The following is an 18,741-nucleotide window of genomic DNA, read 5'->3' as shown; positions in this document are numbered from 1 at the left end:
GATGGTGAACAGATCAAAACACTGACAGAATCCATGGATGGCAGGCTTTTGAGTGTCCTTGCAAAGAAAGGTGGCTATATTGGTCACTGATTTGTTCTTGTTTTGTTTTTGAATGTCAGAAATGTATATTTGTGAATGTGGAGATGTTATATTGGTGTCACTGGTAAAAATAAATAATTGAAATGGGTATATATTTGTTTTTTGTTAAGTTGCCTAATAATTATGCATAGTAATAGTCACCTGCACACACAGATATCCCCCTAAAATAGCTAAAACTAAAAACAAACTAAAAACTACTTCCAAAAACATTCAGCTTTGATATTAATTAGTTTTTTGGGTTCATTGAGAACATGGTTGTTGTTCAATAATAAAATTATTTCTCAAAAATACAACTTGCCTAATAATTCTGCACTCCCTGTATTAACCACCAATGTGAGAAAAAAACAGCCATGCATAACACATACAAAGAATCTCTGCATATTGGCTTTACCCAAACATTGGGAGCAGGGCCAGCCAAGACAATGGTGACAAGTCACTAAAGAAATGACGGGAAAGCAGGAAATCAAGATGATCGAGCAGGTAAGTATCTCTGTTGCCTTTGCCACTAAGATGGTTTTGCTGTGCCTACTGAAGAACCAACTTTCGGGCCTGAAAAATACCCCATATTATATCCTCTGTCTGACCCTTACTGTTTCTGGGAGTGATACTTGTAACATGAATGCAGAAGTCTCAAATAGCAGTGAGTCCCCATAGACTTTAATTTTTAAATGCTTATGCTTAATGTCTGGTACAAATTACAGGTTTGGCCTTTATGAATAACTGGTATTACGAGTTAGCTGCTAACAGCTATCCTTCACATCTTCTCATTGAAGCAGTGTTAATTTCATTGACCAGTACATTTTTTTCATAGTTTACATTAACAACCATTTTTTCTGATGAAAATAAGATGATAACTGAATAAACACTAATACACAAGGACAAGAACTAAGATCAAGTATAGTGATACTAGATTACTCGATATTTTATTTGCCCCAGAAAACATCACAGCTTTTTTTGAGGGGGCAGGGGATACAACTAGCTCTCACGCTCTGTGTTTGTCATGTAAAACACGAAACATGTGGAAACACAACAAAGAGAAGAGCAGATGTATAAATTTAGCATTTGATATAAACTAAAATAACACACAATTTTTAAACCGTGTGGACCAACTAGTAAAACGACAACAAACTTTTACGCTTTATATTTTGGTCAACTGAATGAACTCTAAACTTTGTCTACTATAATCCTATGATATTTAGACTAGACTAGACTAAAACTAGAACAATTTCAATGCTTTAATTATGACTAAAACTAAATCACATTTTTAATCAAAATGAACACGCCATTTTTGCCACTGAACACGACCTCTTTTGTGCTACTGGGTATAATGTAAAAACTGCAGGAATGTTGTGCTTCAGTTTTGGTTAGTGAAACTCTAGCAGTTTAATATTTTGATGCTTTAAACAATTAGCAGCTAGGCTACAGTTTATGGATAACACTACCTAGCTAACCAAGCTAGCGTTAGCTGATAACTTAGCACTTAAGGCTTTTAGTCGAACCCTTTGCAGGGCTCAGTTAACAAGTTAAATGCTAAAGGTCATGACATTGCAGAAGAAACAGACTGAAAGACCAAACAAGTATGGCTTGTTTAAAAGGATTACAGGCAAAAGTCTCTTCTTTCTAAAATGACATTGCATCAAGACTTAGGTTTGCTAAGATGCATCCGAACAAACTGCAAACATTTGGAGGTTGATTTGCCGTAATGCAGAGTGCCCATTTTGGAAAAAACTAAAACAAAAGAACAAATACAGGATATCAGTACAAACTCCTCATACCAACTGTCAAGCACAGCGGTGGAGGAGCGATGACCAGACCTTAACTAGACTGATATAATTGTGGCAGGGCATCAACTATATACTGACGGAGGGTGTTCTTTCTTTCATCGTGACTGGATACTGTACATCAATGACAGACTAAACAGGTTAGATTGACTTTAAAGGTAGAGTGGAATCATGTTTCGAAGAAAACTGCTTGCATAGCTCATCCTTTTTTTGTTTAAGCCTAGTTAGTAACATAAAATGCATTCTGTATTCAGCTGTTAAAGTTTTCTCGTCTTTTTCCTACATGCAACAGCCATTTATTTTCTACATCTTTCCCCTATTAAAGTCACTGGATTCCAAAGCGTTCTTGAAAAACATTCCTATTTTTGTCTGAGTATCAGAGGTTTAACAGACATCTACAACAAAGGTGAGGGAGATTTAATTGACTTAAAACTGTGTACTGAGTCATCACTTGTCACACGCCCCATCTGAACCTCTTTAAAAGGCGCTCCTCACTCATTATTTTGATAAAGCTGTAAGCCTCATCTTTTCTGATCAAAAGTTTCTTAATATCACAATCCCCAAACTTATGCTTAAAGACAGCACTGTATCGTTATACGCGTTTCATCTCCTCAAAAACTTCTTGTAAGCGACTATTGATGCGATGGAGTTGAACTGCTTCCTTTTGAAATGCTCACCTCAAAGGTGCTGAATCCAAATCTGAGCTGAGCCACAGGGACTTTGCGTGGAAAATCAAACACTGTTTCAAGCACTTCCAAGCTCTTCATCAGTAGCTGCTGATGTTCAAGGCTCTTCTAAACCTCCCCCTGCCAAACTGCATGTAAGAACTGCTAATTTGTTCACCTTTTGTCACTCACTTAGATATGCAGCACACAAAACCTACGCTCACATACGCATGTGCAAAATTGCACAAAGCATAGTATTTAAATAGATGGCCAACTTTTTTTTTTTACCTGCTATTCTTGAGCAGGAGTGTTTTTTGTTTTTTCTCAGCCTTGGCTACTCAGTTTCACTTCAGTTAACAAGCTTGGACAAATATGTTCTCATAATGAACGTGAACAAATTCTAACAAAACCATACTTTTTGCTCTCTGGAGTTGGATGTGGGATGAGTTTATGTACTTCAAAAGTATCTGAAACAGGGCATGATGTTGACACTAAGTGTTGCAGTTATTGGGTTATGGATGTGCTCTACAGCTGAATGGAAAACAGCTGGACTCTGTCTCACAAATGCAGCTGGAGGAAGGCAACGTATACGGACGGCATCCATCTATCGACTGTAAGTGCAGCTATTTCCAGTTGAAGCCCCGTGGAATGGCATCAACTCTATTGAAAGCAAACTAGCTACACTTTAATTAGGTGTGTAAGCTAACAGTAATTTTATTCTTGTCAAAGTGCTTTGGCCTGCATGAGGAGAGTCCCTTCATAGAGGACGGTGATGGAGAATAGCTTCCATTAATGAGGGGAAACACAGCAGGCAGGAGCAAGAAACTATCACTTAAAGAGCTAAGATGGTGGCTAATATCCATTGCCTACAGAAAAAAAGGATGAGATGACACATTATAATAATGCACAAGTGCAAAGTAAGCATTTTATGGTGAAACAAAGTAAATTTCTTCATAAAGGAAATATGCAGTAGAACTGATTCTTAAGCCAATTTTGTTTCTGATGGACAGTTTACAACTTCATTATAAGACTGTCCGCATGTCAAACGTCGATTTTTTTTCAAAGGTTGAAAGATAAATTCAGTATTTTTACAACAAGATGGTTCCTTTCAGCAACATAAGCAAAAAATTCCTTTTTTAAATATCTCAGTGACTCAGAGTATTCCTAATGTTTATGCCTGGACTTTTTGGAAAGTATTCACATCTTTTTCTTTAGGACTTTATTCCCAGACAAATGTGAGAACATGCCTGTTTTATTTAATTGTTGTATTTATTATTGCACTGTATGCTGAGGGCAACATGGGTTATATTGGATGTATTATATGAAGGATCATGCACACGCCTAGAAATATTTGAATTTTGATTCTTTTCCTATTTAGGAATTTGTGCGTCTGTTAGTCTAAAGCAGTGTGTTTGCATGGATAATTTTATATTATTGTTTTTAACATCAGCACATGCCTCATGTGCCTAAATAATAATGATCTCATGCAGCTTCTATTACATCTGAGTTAATAAAACTGATTCAGCTTTCTACACACAGTTGTTAAATATTGAGCACGTGTGCATATGTGTATTTTCACAAAGTCACACTCTGAGCACTATTAGACAGTTGGTGCTGAAGGTGAATTCTTTTGTTCTCTTCAAAAAGCAAAGGGACAACTCAGGTGAATGGTGGACCTCTGTGACAAGGCCTCTACATCAAGATCTGAACCTGGGAGACTGTCGTCTAGTCTTTAAGTCTGACGTCATTAGTTGTTTCCAGATCCAAACTCCGCTTCAGGTCCCAAAATCAAATGATCACTGCCGCATCACTGAGAGTTAAAAACTGTCTAAATTCTTTTATCTTTAATAAAATGATCAGTGATGCTGCTTTACCAGGTGTAACAGTTAAGTTTAACATCCACGCATCCATGAAAACAGATTTTATTAAATTAAAGTTAGCTCGCTAGTTTCCACCCAAACACAATATAGCATGTTCTGACTGAAGGATTTCTGAAAAAATTAAAACGTACAGCTCTGCTGTCACTTCCGACATAAATGAAGACAGGAAACTAAACAGCAGTGACTTTTGTAGGGTTACTGAAGTTGGGCTAGCTGATATATAACGATGTGCTAACTACACAGCTATGTTAGCATAATATAAACACACTGAAGCTGGAGGATGAACGCTAACTTTTTTAACTCGCTAAAAGTTAACGTGAGGGTTCCCGATGGTTTGGGACAAATGCAATTACATGGCAGGATGCTGTAAACCAGGGGTGTCAAACTCAAATACACAGTGGGCCAAAATTCAAAACTGGAACAAAGGCTAACGCTAATATTTATTGAAAAAAAAATCTTCCTCTAGATATAATAATGAATCTTTTCTTATGGACTCAAACAAGTTTTGCTGAAAAACTGAATATGGAACAAGCAAAGCTTAATACTAAACAATATATATATTAACTGTATAACCGACAGTGATCACTGACTGTTTTTAGGGGCTTGTTCAGATTGAACAGAACAAGATAAAGAAGCATTAAAACATGTTAAAAACACAACAGCCTTAGTAGTTTGGACCCAGAAACAGGATTTGTACTTCATCACTTAAAGACCAGATAGTCACCATCAAGAAGCTCTGCAGGCACGCATCCACTCATATCGTACTTAGATTCTGAATTTATTCCCTATAAACCTTGCTTTCTTAGTCATCTGCCACTGGGTATGAAATAGCATAAGTGAAGACACGAGCGCGCTCCCAAAACAGGAGAAGATAGCACTGTCTTGTTCTGTAATTGTTAGCATAATGAGAATATCTGTGGAACTTCTACCCAGCAAAAGAAAAAAAGAGCCTTGTTGTGGAAGTAGAGTCTTCAGGGAACTCAAAAATCAATATTCAGTAGGCGTTATTACATCCAGATCCAGTAGTGAAGTTGATGTTTTGATGTTTTTTTTTATGATTAATATTTTATTGTACTTTTTAGAACACTACAGTCCACTGCGGAGACAGATTACATCGCATAAAAAAAACATCAGCATAGCAGCAGAACAGTAGAGAATACCAAACCAAAATGAGGGGGGGGCAAACAAAGCAAGAGATAAACAAAAGCATGGAAAGAAAAACAAAAACAACAACAAACAAAAAAGGAAAAAAGAAAAAAAAGAAACAAAAACAGCCAGCCTTTGACTATGTGGGTCTTACTGCATGCCACACTCTGACATCCCTGAGAGTGCTTCTTCAGAATTCCAATGACTATCCCACTCTAGGGTCTAGTCTGTTCGTTTTATTCTGGACAGATATGGATCCCACTTCAGATGGAAACTCTCCACTTTATTCAGGAGCCTGTATGAGAGTTGTTCTAGTGCAGCGAGTCTCCCTAGTTGAATATGCCATACAGAGACAGGTGGGGTGGAGGGGGCCTTCCACTGGGAGATAATGAGTTTACGCCCCAGCATCAATGCAGTCTGTACCCACTCAGCAGCCTTAGGTGGAGCATAGTTAAGGAGTGATGGGTCTCCCAACACAAATAGTCTTGGTGAAAAAGGAATATCCCATCGTATGGTTGATTTGATAAAGTCATGTATCTCAGTCCAAAAGATTTGGGTTTTAGGACAGCTCCAAATCATATGGGTCAATGTGCCTACCCCAGTCTGACATCTCCAGCATTCAGGGGACTGAATGAGGTTCGCCCTATACAGTCTGTGTGGCGACCAGTAAATTCGGTGTAGTAATTTGAATTGGATTAGTCTCGTTCTAAGTTCCCTGGACACCTTTTTACTATTCTGCAACATTGCAGTCCATTCCTGATCTGTAAAAGCCACACCAAGGTCAGATTCCCAAGCTAACCGGAGGGCAGGTAGTCCTTTACTCGTGCCCGTAACAAGCATTGAGTAATATTTAGAGACTTCACGACCCCCCCCCCCCAAAAGATTTTTTTGATGTAGCTGAGATATTCAATATTTGGAGGTGGTGTGGAGGAGGAACCAAAGGTTTTGAGCAATAAGTGCCGGAGCTGCAAGTACCTCCAAAACTGACTTTGTGGCAACTGAAACTGTGCTTTAAGGTCGTTGAAGGACTTGAGAATCCTCCCCTGATACAGGTCTCCGAGAACAAGTATCCCTCTCTGGACCCACAGTCTCCAGAAAAACGGCGATTTATTAATGCAGAGTTTGGGATTGAGCCATATGGAAGCCTCAGTGTGAAGGTGGGAGTTAAAATTTAGTAGCAAGGCCACCTTCTTCCAGACCGTCTGCAGGAAAGAAAGAATGGGGTGGGTTTGTATATCTGGTGGGAGCTTGGTGGTTAAAATGTGCATCGGAGGGAGTGGTGAGCACAAAGTACTCTCCAGACTAAGCCATGGGGGGGCTCGTTCTGGAGGGAGAGCCCAGTGAACCATGTGTCTCGGACTGAAAGCATAATGGTAAAATAGTAGATTTGGGACCCCCAGGCCACCCGACTCCACTGGTTGCTGTAGCTTTTTAAGCTTTATTCTAGGGCGTCTGTTATTCCATATGAATTGGTTGCATAATCTGTCAAATTGATGGAAATATTTTGATGGGATTTTTAGCGGGAGTGTTTGTAGTAGGTAATTAAATTTTGGAGCACAATTCATTTTGATGATGTTAACTTTACCCCAAAGGGTGAGGAACAAAGGGGACCATCTAATTATGTCGGTTCTGAACTTGTCCAATAGAGGTTCAAAATTAGCCTGGACTATGTTGTGTAACAAACGGGGGAATGTAATGCCTAAGTATTTAAAACCAGTCTGAGGCCAGCTGAAATCCCCTGGCTGGAACAGGGTTTTGGGGCAGAAGGCTGTCAGAGGGAGCGCTTCAGACTTTGACCAATTTACTCTATATCCTGATATATTAGAGAACTGGTTAATAATTCTCAAGAGAGCAGGTAGAGATCGTTCTGGCTGTGATATTAGGACCAGGGCGTCATCAGCATAGAGCATCAATTTGTGGTTATTATTGTGGACCTGGATACCTGGAAAATCAGGGTCTCTACGTATTGTCGCTGCCAGAGGCTCTAAAGCTAAAGCAAAAAGCAGAGGACTCAGTGGGCAGCCCTGTCTTGTACCCCTGTGGAGGTCGAAGGACTGTGATATAATACGGTTCGTTAGTATTGATGCTCTCGGATTGTTGTACAGAAGTTTGACCCACCTTATGAATTTTGGGCCAAAGCCAAATGCTTCCATTACACAAAATAGAAAACGCCACTCCACCCTGTCGAATGCTTTCTCTGCATCTAGGGAGAGGGCTATAGCTGGAGAAAAGTCCCCCGTAGGGGATTTATTCTGGGTTGCCCACATAATATCAATTAGGCGTCTAATATTATCGGCAGAGCAGCGAATCCGAATAAAGCCAACTTGGTCGGGGTGTATTAAGTAAGTCATGACCTTATCTAATCTGGTTGCTAGTAACTTGGCTAAAATTTTGCAATCACAATTGATCAAGCTTATTGGCCTGTAACTCTTACAGTCAAGCGGGTCTTTGTTTTTCTTTAAGACAAGGGAAATAAGTGCCTCTGACAGTGTTGGTGGTAGGCTGCCCTTATCCAGGGCTTCCTCAAACATTTGCAGGAGTAAAGGGGAGAGCTCCTCTGCAAAGTTCCTGTAAAACTCTGCTGTAAACCCATCCAACCCAGGGGCCTTGTCAATTGGGAGATTTTTGATTACCCTTAAGATCTCTTCCTTTGAAATTGGGGCGTCCAGGGAGTCCACCTGTGTCCTAGAGAGAGTTGGGAGGTTGAGGGGGGAGAGAAAACTGTTAATTTCCTGAGAGTTTGCTTGTATTTCTGAGGAGTAGAGTTGCATATAGAAATCTCTGAAGGCTTCATTCACTTCAGAGGGTTTTGACACCATAGTGCCATCCTGTGCTCTAATTGCTGCTATGATAGTCTGAGCTTCTTTTTGTTTAATATATCTTGCAAGCAGTTTGCCAGGTTTATCTCCATCTTCGAAGAATTTCTGCCTAGCCCGAAATAGAGAAAACTCCATTTTCTGAGTCAAAATTGAGTTAAACTCATATTTAAGTCTAGTTAGGTGGGTCAGATTTGCCGAGCTCATGTCTGCCTTAAAAGCGGCTTCAGCTATGGCAATCTTCCTCTCCAGGTCTATCTGCTTGGACAGAGCAGTTCTTTTCCTATATGAGGCATGCTGGATGATGAACCCTCTAATAAAAGCTTTCAAAGCTTCCCATGCTACACCCGCACTGGGAGCTGTAGAGAGGTTGATTTCTATATAAGAATTGATCTGCTCTCTCAAGGAGTGGAAAAAGTTGGGATCATGTAAAAGGCTTGAGTTTAGCCTCCATCTGGGAGACTTGGGGGGGGTACCAAATGAGCTCAGATGTAGGAGCACCGGGGCGTGGTCAGAAACGTGTATACTACCAATAGAGCAGGACATTGCTGAGGGCATGATAGAATTTGACACAAAAAAATAATCTATTCTTGACAGAGTGTTGTGGGGGGCAGAATAAAAGGTGTAATCTCTTGCGGATGGGTTGAATACTCTCCATACGTCCACCAAGCCCAAGGTCCTACACATTTTTATAGCGACCGAAGCTGATCTAGAGTGTCGCTGTGAGGGAGTGCTTCGATCCAGTATATCATCCATGACTAAATTGAAGTCCCCTGCTATCAGGATTGGGTAGTCGCCCATATCACTAATTTTGCATTCCAAGTTTCCAAAGAAGGTGGGGTCGTCGATGTTTGGTGCATAGACATTGCTTAAAATCATCCTATGGCCTTGAATCTCAGCCAAGAGTAGCAATGTCCGCCCATCTTCATCCTTAACCATCCGGGAGCATTTAAACTGTAACTGCTTATGAATTAAAATTGCGACACCCCTACTCTGACTGCTGCCACACGAAAAAAATACCTGACCCACCCAATCCCGGCAAAGTTTATCTGACTCTTGGGGAGACAAGTGAGTCTCTTGAAGAAAGACAATGTCAACTTTTTTTGATTTGATAAATGTCATGATCTTCTTTTTTTTGATTGGATGGTTAAGGCCTTTTACATTCCAGGTCATCAAAGTAAGGGCCCTTTGTTGCTTATTCGCCATCATGCAATACGTATCAGACACATAGCAGTGGGGTAACTTATTATTAGAACCAGGAGTTCAGTACCGAGTGGGCAATATTTGGAAGGCTGGCTGTAAGAAAAATGGGGGGGTTTGGAAGTAAATAAAAATAACAACTGATAAACATTTAAACAGATACGTCTGGGGCAACCGAGAACACTAGTCACCCTCAGGTGGGCTATGAGCCCCAGAAAGCAAAACATAAACTTCATGGTCCGTGACTCTAACCAGTCGAACAGTCATAAACAGGACCCGTCGCCAGCAGCAGCAGCATATTAAGTCCTCGTAATATGAGGAAAACAGTCATTCTGGGACTTAGCTAACTGAACAGACCTTTATGCAGGTTGGTTAGAACTGTCCCCTGACAAACTGGATGTTTTGATGTTTTAAGATAAAACGTGATCTTGATTTTCTGACAATGGGAGGGTTACAGTTACGGTGGATCAGGCAAAGGGTTAAAAAGTTCTCCGTGGTCACTTTCGCAGTTACATATATAACGTATTTCTTTGACAGTACCACTACTTACTGCATTTTCCTTGGTCAGGTTGATTCTTTTGATATTCATCAGGGGCACCGATAACTCCTGGGCAAAATAGCTTTTCCCATTCATGTGTGAGAGGCTGTATTTCTTTATTGTAAATAATAAATAATGCAGTCCTAGTGCAATATTAATCACTGGATTTGAGAAGGTGTTTGAAGCTGTGGTTTAGTCCACACAAGAAAGTTATAATTTTTACCTACCTACCTTGATAACTGGATTGTTCATTGGGGCAGATGATTTATCACGTTAAATCAAAGTAAGACCATACTATAGCTTGGTGCAGGCGGTTTCTTTCATATTCCACATAATCATTAGACTCGTGGTTAGTAGGCAAATCAATAACGGTGATATATGATTTCATATTACTGATGATATAGAAACCTTCAAAGCAAAGATTGTATATAAAAGATGGACTAATAGCTAAATGGAGGTAAGACTCTTGATCACAAAAAAGAAGCATTTTTTAAAACAGTGGTTTTCATACAATTTGTCCTCAAAACACACTAAAGAGAATATCTGTGCAAAACGGTCTCTATGAAATGTCATTACTTCTGTCAGGTTAAGACACTTTTGATATGCATAAGCAGGCATTTCTTTTTCTTTTCAAAAATCTCCACTAGTATATAACTTCTCTCTATTAGTTTATCACTTTCAAACAATCCAACAACCACTTTTGCTTCCTCTGGTTATATTAAATGCTCTTAAAAACAGACCAGGTTTCTCTCAAAACGAATGTTTGGTTTCTAAGTGCTAACATTTCCAAGGAATTGAACTACTAGTTCTCGATTCCCATACCTGCAAGTGACTTAGCTTAAGCGTGCAGTATCTTGGGCTTCTCTTCTCTTCTATTCAATTTTTTTTATACAGCGCCAAATCAGAACAACAGTTGCCTCAAGGTGCTTTGGGTTTGTGGTGTACCAGTGGCTTCTCATTAAGACTATGCTTCCTCCTCACCGTCACCCAGCCATCCTGTTTCCCCGGTTGCTTGGGACAGTTTGCTGGGGGCAGCTGTTGGGGCCTACGCTACCTTCAGTTGCATCGGCTACAGGGGCCTGGCTAGCTACGGGTTTTTCAAGGGTGGAAGCCGAGTCTGCAGTTAATCTTATATAAGATATAAGAAGTTCATATAAGAAGTTTCAATTAAATTGCTACGCAGACAAGATACACAAAAACACCACTGTGTGCTGGAACAGGAAGTGATAGCGAACACTAAGTGACAGTGCCACCCAAAGGATGAAAGCATCCTTCTGACAGGATGAGTTTGGTATTTTTTTCTCATCTACAACTTAGTCTTAATTACTTGTTTCAAACAAACAAAAAGCCCATTCTTAGAAACAATGGGTGGTGTCAGAGTGGCCACATCAGATTTTTAGAGGCCTATGTCACAACAATATTATAACATGTTAGCATCAGGGAATTTGCGTGATTGTCAAAACTATGAAATCCAGCAACATAAATACTTACTAAACCAAATCAAATCAAAACATCCACAACTGCCACAATTGTTTAACACCTGCAGTCAGCAACAGTTTTGTATGGACAGCGACAGAGATTAAGTCCTGTCCAACCTCATCAACTTTATCCAGGGCCTCCACAGGTGTCTGTAGCCCTGCCTCATAGAATGACGGAGCTATCATAACACATCACGGCTCAGAGTGGAAGAGTGGCAGCACCCAGCTAGTCTACTGTACAATCTAGGCCCCTGGGCATGAAGATGGGGTGGATCAGATCATTCCCTTGTTGCCAGGGATGGCTCTCTCAGGGCATGACAAAATGCTTTGTCTGCATGTGACTCCCACCAGGTTTTTTCTTACAGGGGTCAGGATTCAGAGTGGGAGAATGACCGCATGAATTGAAAGTGGCCAGAGGGAAATTGCAGGGGGCAAAAAAAAAAGAAAGGACGTGTGTGACGTGGCTGTGCTTAAGTTGATTTGTTATGTACTGCGGACCCTGCTGTTGCCCCTTTCCTGGTGTTGCTCACAAAAGTGTTCTGCCAAAATCCCTCTTGTCGCCCCGGTACCTCAGGCCCTGGTATGATTGACACCCTGTCACATTATCTTATGACAGCACTGGTGCAGAGAGAGAGAGTGCTAAGAAGTGATACTGGGACACACATGCACATGGTTACACATACATGCCGGTGCAAATGCATGCATGCACACACAAATACAGTAAACAGAAACACGCCCTGAGGAGCATCAAGACACACCAGCTGGGTAATGAAAATACATCTCGGCCTTGATGTGTCTGCATGTGTAGATTCTCCTGCTCTAGAGGCAGAATTCACCAAGCGCTTGAGAAGGTTCATACAGGGCCACAGATGTTTTGCACATCATGTATCATGCTCCTGAGATGTGCTATTTTAGGCAACAGGGTATATGGAACAATCCACCGATTCCTTTATGAGCATCAGTTTCTATAGCCGGTAGCTTCACAGTTTTATTTATGTAGTTCGATGCCCAAGAGATGTTGTTTCGTGGCAATGTAACACCTCTAGCATACATATCAAGGAATGATAAACCAACAAAGGGGACCAAAATAGATGAAAGTTAGGAAAGAGGAGTTAAATGTTAGTCTCATCTTTGTTCTGAAGTTAATATGATGCGAATCTCAGAAGAAGCTGAATTGTTAACTTTGTGTGTTTATAGAGTAACATGACAGAAAGCTTTAAAAAGCATGTAGCAAGTAAAGACGAAAAAAACATTTTATTGCTGCTGGATTCTGTTGCAGTACAGTACGATTATCAATACAGATAAGTTGGTATCAGTTGTAACTTCTGTTTTGATATGTAGTCCTCATGTAAATGAGGGATTGTCATTATTTTGGGGGACAAGGACCCCTTTACAAAGGTCCACCTCATAATTTTTCACATTTAAATAGAGGTTAATTTGATTCAGATTACATTTAGTAACAGCCTTTATAATGCTCATACCTTTCAAGTAACTGCTCTGCTCTGTTCTCAATAAAAACAGCTTCATAAAAAACCTAACTGGAGATCTTCTAAATTTAGCTCGTTCTTGCTTAGCATCACTTGATGATGCCTGACCTAAAACTATTTCTCCATGTTCACCAGTAAATGCCGGTTATCTAAATATGCACTTTCCAGGAACTTTTGCTCCTAGTAGTAGTTTGCCTGCACTTGTCCTTGGGAGTCTTCTTCTAGTTTAAGTTTTTGACCTGCCAAAATCCTGCCACTAAATTCTAACGGGACTTAGGATGAAGAAGTGAAATGAAATCCCAGTTCTATTAATCCTCCTATATAATTTTCAACTGTCAATCAAATGCTGCACACTGGACTTTTATGTTCTGACAAACATCTCACACAAAACTGTTGCAAACATAACTTTTTTGTCTTTTTTTTTTGCTTCTTAGCGTTTTGTTGTGTATACTTGGGACAGTTTGGGAAGTATGAAATTCTCAACCATAAAACTTCTTACACTTCAACCCTCAGACCTAAACTCTTCTGTAGCCTATATATCAAGTGTCAATATCCTGCTTACTGGTGCTAGTTTTCTCTTTTAACAGACAGCTTTTGTAAGCAGATTTGAACAACTGCCACAGAAAGTAACTTATTTGCCATGAAACCTCACAGTGTGAAACTACACTAAAAATACGATAGGTTTAGGGTTTGGCATTCGTCAGAAGATGTTAAGGACAGGTTGAGATTCCCATTTCTTTAAGCAAAACAGACAATAGTAACCCCTTCTGTAAATGGGATTCACAGGGATCCTTGGCCAACAGTGGGCCACAAATGTTCGTGGGCATGAACCTTCCGAGGGCCAGGTCAGGTCATGCATGCCGTTAACAGCTGGATAAGGATGATGGATGTCAGACCACAGCACACGTCAAAGTCCAGATATACATCTGACAGCTGGATGACATTGAACTGGAAGTTAAGAAGAAATTATTATCAGTGAATGCTGTTCATAAACCATAGATACATATTATTTCAACAAAGGTTCCATCTTTTGCGCTTTGGTATTACGTTGATGTCGAATTAGTTTAGTTTATTTTGTTCATACACACCTGCAAGGTCAGACCAGTCTTTAGCACAAAATCTGAACATTTATTTCAGGGCATTTCCATCAGTTATTAGATAGGTTTAGTGAGCAGGGTCAGGCCAAAATGAAACCCCCGATTAGCATCTGAGGCCCACTTTAAGGGTTGATATTCATCTACCTTCGTCTCCCGCACTAAGAGGTGGAGGCTAATCTCTAAGGGTACCCCGTAACCCCCTATTGCCTGTCTTTCCATTTCCTACACCCCCTACTTCCCTCCTTCCCCCTCTGGAGGCCTGCATTAAACATAAAGACTCTTCATGGATGAGTGAGTCAACAAATTACCACAGCCAATAAACGGGGAAAAAAAATGATCTGCCCCTCTATATACCACCAGTCTGTCTTTGCCTTTCTCTCATCACTAGCCCCCCTTCTTCTGCCCAAACCCTTTACCTTACTGTCCTCCATTAGGTTATTGTCCCAGACTTTTAAATAAACATGATCGTAGCCCGAGCCTCTCCTTATTGCATTTAGTTAGAGCATCCGTCCTCATGCTTGACTGGTTGTGTCCATCAACTCAGGGGAGTCTGACTTGCTGCAAAATCCCAGCTAATACACATGAAACTGCTACAGCTGTTGGTCTAACCTTTGAGTGTCTCCTAAGGAGCACAGTGATATTTGCACTTAATAAAATTATGCCTACCAGGAGAATATGCCGCTGACATTTGCCATTTGTCAAGTTGAGGTGGCGGTGAGGCTTTATGAGTCATTAGTGTTCAGCGTACAGCTGAGAGTTGCTTTGGCCACAAAGGTCTATTACTGTACATGGCAGAAATCTTTGTTAAGATCATCAAAGGAGATGGTGATTGACTTCAGAAAACAGAGAGGTGAGAAAACTCACACCCCAATTCAGATCTATGGAACCCCTGTGGAGAGAGTCTCCAACTTCAAATACCTCGGTGTCCACATCAACGAGGACCTCACTTGGAGTACACACACGGACTTCCTCATTAGTAAAGGCAGACAGCGCCTCTATCACCTGAGGCGTCTAAAGAGGTTTAAGATCTCCAAGAATATACAGAGGAGATTCTACACTGGTGTCATTGAGAGCATCCTGTGCAACAACATCATGGTGTGGTACGGGAACTGCACAGTACAGCAACAGAAAGCCCTGCAGAGGGTTGTGCGCACAGCTGAACGCACTATGGGAACATCTCTACCAGCACTGCAGGACATCTATGCTGAAAGGTGCAGATCCAGGGCCATCAGGATCATTAGGGATTCTAGCCATCCCGCCCACAAACTGTTCAGGCCACTGAGGTCAGGGAAGCGCCTCTGTAGCCTGAAAACAAGAACAGAAAGGTTCAGGAGGAGTTTTTACCCACAAACTGTGAGACTCCTCAACCAAAACACAAACCGGACAACATGATGGACAATCTCACACACAGTACATAATTTGCACTTTACCTTTCTTCTCTGAACCTTATCCGTACCTTATTATATACATCTGTACTATGTAAATATGTATATTTTTATAGTTTTCTCATTCAAATCATTACAGTGCAATATCTTGCACGTCATGGATATATATTTATAAGCACAAACATATGGACTTTTACATTGTTTTTTTATATATTTTTTTACTTTTAACTTTTGTTTCTTTTCCTTTTTTTTCTTAGCTTATGTAAAATCCTTTTTAGCATGTTTGCACAGTCGGAGGGAGTACTTTTTTAGCCAGAAAAAACATTTCACTGTATGTTGTACCAGCTATAACTACATGTGACAAATAAATAAAGAATTGAATTGAATTGAATTGAATCAAAAACTGCCATCGGTCTTGGACCTGCATTTTTAAAAATCTTTTACACAATGGTGTAAATCACCACTTGATTCAGACAGAACTTGTGTCGAGTTATGCTTTGGTTTTTTGGTGTTTCATGTCGTGCTGAAAACAGACCTAAGATGCTGAAATCATACATTTAGGAGATAAAATTAGGGGTTAATGAGTCCTTAAGTATTATTCACAAAGGATGAGTGACTGGTATATGGAAGTTCATTTCTTCTTTGCAATGTTTATCACAAAAGAAGCTTGAGTTGTAAAAAAGATTTTTCCAGCGTGGCATTCATAATGTGTGCAGATATACACAGATATACAGGGGAAGTGACTCATAGGGCACGACTGCATTTAAGAAAGTGTTGTATAGCATCATACCACATGTGTGGTTATTCTTATATGACATGACATTTCCTTGTTAAGTTGCTTTTATTCTCCTGAAAGTTGTGTTTTGAAGAACGTCCTTATTTGAAGTTATCTTGAACAACAGTAACAATGATGTAGTGGGAATACATCAGAGACATTACAATGTAGATAAAAGACCATAGTGTCTATTAAAAAGAAAGTCTTCATTACTACATTCTCCATGGACGCTTTTTATGTTTCCTTCACAAGAGTTAAAAATGATATTTTTATGTACACTAGCAAAAACCCGCCCAGTTTTTTTTGCCAGGCATGTGGCGCATTGTTCGCTTCGCTCACGTCATTTAATGTTATTCTTTTTATCTTGGTTTTAGTACCGTATATAGCCAGATGGCAAAAATAGCTATCCATAAACACCAAACAAATGAACAATACATATATTTGTACGTCTTCTTCGCAAGCTACATATTCATTGTATAAGACAAAGTAATCAGTTTCACTGTTTGATGAACACTTTTTTATATTTATATACTTTTTTAGACATCCATCACATTCCAGTTACCCCAAAATGCTGCTGCACTAAAAATCGTTCAGTAACATTTATTTACAAATAACAGCGTACATGTACCATATACCCATACCCGTACCCATAACGTACACATTATGCCAACAAAGTACATGTGACGTACACGTAATGTTGCCATAGAACGACAATTTACAGATGTGCTGAACTGTTGATGTAATCAGTTAGTATAAATAATTTGCAAGGATTTGAGTTTTATAGAAATATTTCCAAAAGCTACATACACGAAAACAATCCTGGTAGTTTAAGTTTAAGTTTGGTCCCGTTTGATTCACGTGCCTGGGAGGAGTTAGCAAGCAGACATACATAACTTTGAGTATTTCAAGTATGATGTCTTTGAAACATGAACATTCGTTCGATCGTGGCGATCGTGGCTCAAGAGTTGGGAGTTCGCCTTGTAATCGGAAGGTTGCCGGTTTGAGCCCCGGCTTGGACAGTCTCGGTCGTTGTGTCCTTGGGCAAGACACTTCACCCGTTGCCTGCTGGTGGTGGTCAGAGGGCCCGGTGGCGCCAGTGTCCGGCAGCCTCGCCTCTGTCAGTGCGCCCCAGGGTGGCTGTGGCTACATTGTAGCTTGCCATCACCAGTGTGTGTGAATGGGTGGATGACAGGTTGTGTAAAGCGCTTTGGGGTCCTTAGGGACTAGAAAAGCGCTATATAAATACAGGCCATTTACCATTTAAACATCCTTTAATAAACAGGTAACACTGTTGAAGATCAGAAAGGACACATTTAAGCACATCAGTGTTTACCGCTCAAAGACATAAAACTTTATCGGGGTCTTATCAGGCGTAGTGACTGAGAAATGATCTTTAAGGTCTTTTATACCAAAACTACTATGTTTTTATGTGCTGTGCTATGTAGCACTTTACTTACATGTGCTATAATTTCCCTTCAAAATTAAATGATAACACATTTAATGTTGCTTTGGGGTATTTTGGTTGATAAATAGTCAATATATTAGGCAAATATAATTTTGTAGATTAATTACAAACATTTGAATAAACTTGTTAGACACGGTATCTGAAACACTAAATGTTCCAATTCCAGTTTCTTTAAACAATGAGGTGGATGTTCGTTTGAAGGGTTTATGTGTGTAAGTGGTTTTGAACATTGCTTATACAGATTTATTTCCTTTTTTTTAATTGATGCTGGTTGTTCTGTGGTTGGATCACTGTCTGTGAGAAAGACACTTTTTAGATGCTGGCATTTACTTCCACTGCTGGATTATCTTCAAACTCATCCTAATGAATCCCTTGCTGGCTCAGTGCTCAGAGCGCCGTTGCACATTATTTTAGCAATCATGTTTTATTCAAAAGCAGCAGAGTCACACCGTAAGAAAATGACAAAAGAAAGTATTCTTTGTTGCATGCAGACCAAGATCATGCGGAATATGTCGGCTGATAATGAATCCATATGCGATGTGATGGTTCAAAGAGGAGAGGATCGAAACACGTGACACCAGGGGCAGGTAAAAGTCCAAAATCTGAAGTTTTGATGCACACAAAAGGATCAAACGCAGGTAGAGAGCCAGCGGTGCAGTCAGAATAGACAGGACGTAGGCAGAAAAGTAAAACTTAAAAAAAGAGAGAAAAAAGCAAATACAGAGTTAAGGAACAGGCAGATGTCATACACAAGGAATGTAAAAACATTAAAACACAAGCAAAACTAACCAGGAAAATGGAAACTGCAAAAGAAGTGAAATACTACTACGGTGAAATACTGGAACACATAAAAACTGTGGATTTTAGAATTCAATGGAAAATGCCAAAACATAACTCCCAAATCAACTTGCAGGGTTATATTCTACTGT

Source organism: Copadichromis virginalis, linkage group LG16, assembly GCF_057382275.1.
Source record: "Copadichromis virginalis isolate Kocher_CV1m ecotype Utaka linkage group LG16, C_Virginalis_male_GT1.1, whole genome shotgun sequence".
NCBI classification, from domain to species: Eukaryota; Metazoa; Chordata; class Actinopteri; order Cichliformes; family Cichlidae; genus Copadichromis; species Copadichromis virginalis.
This window is presented reverse-complemented; position numbering follows the sequence as displayed.